Source organism: Corvus brachyrhynchos, unplaced genomic scaffold (assembly GCF_000691975.1).
Source record: "Corvus brachyrhynchos isolate BGI_N302 unplaced genomic scaffold, ASM69197v1 scaffold3049, whole genome shotgun sequence".
Taxonomy (NCBI): domain Eukaryota; kingdom Metazoa; phylum Chordata; class Aves; order Passeriformes; family Corvidae; genus Corvus; species Corvus brachyrhynchos.
This window is the reverse complement of record NW_008240131.1, coordinates 1-427: the sequence shown is the minus strand read 5'-3', so window position 1 is coordinate 427 and position 427 is coordinate 1. Positions and strand designations below refer to the sequence as shown.

At 47.3% G+C, this 427-nt stretch overlaps 1 long non-coding RNA gene across 1 annotated transcript; it reads right to left on the bottom strand.

The window, feature by feature from the left end:
• Window positions 1-5: 5 nt before the first annotated feature.
• LOC108449246 lies at window positions 6-421 on the bottom strand. The gene is made up of 2 exons (XR_001865401.1): window positions 289-421; window positions 6-183 (listed from the first exon to the last, which is right to left on the bottom strand). It is a non-coding gene; the product is annotated as an uncharacterized LOC108449246 (long non-coding RNA).
• Window positions 422-427: the final 6 nt, after the last annotated feature.

Genomic DNA, 427 nt, shown 5'->3' with positions numbered 1-427 from the left:
TTCTGGGGGGTTTTGGGTCATTTCTGGGGGATTTTAGGTCATTTCTGGGTCATTTCTGGGCAGTTTTGGGTCATTTCTGGGGGATTCTGGGTCATTTCTGGGGGTTTTAGCTCATTTCTGGGTCATTTCTGGGGGATTCTGGGTCATTTCTGGGGGTTTTAGCTCATTTCTGGGCGGTTTTAGCTCATTTCTGGGGGATTTTAGGCCATTCCTGGAGGATTTTGTGTCATTTCTGGGGGATTTCTGGGTCATCTCTGGGGGTTTTAGCTCATTTCTGGGTGGTTTTACCTCATTTCTGGGTCATTTCTGGGGGTTTTGGGTCATTTCTGGGGGGTTTTAGGTCATTTCTGACCGTTTTAGGTCGTTTCTGGGCGGTTTTAGGTCGTTTCTGGGTCATTTCTGGGTGGTTTTAGCTCATTTCTGGATC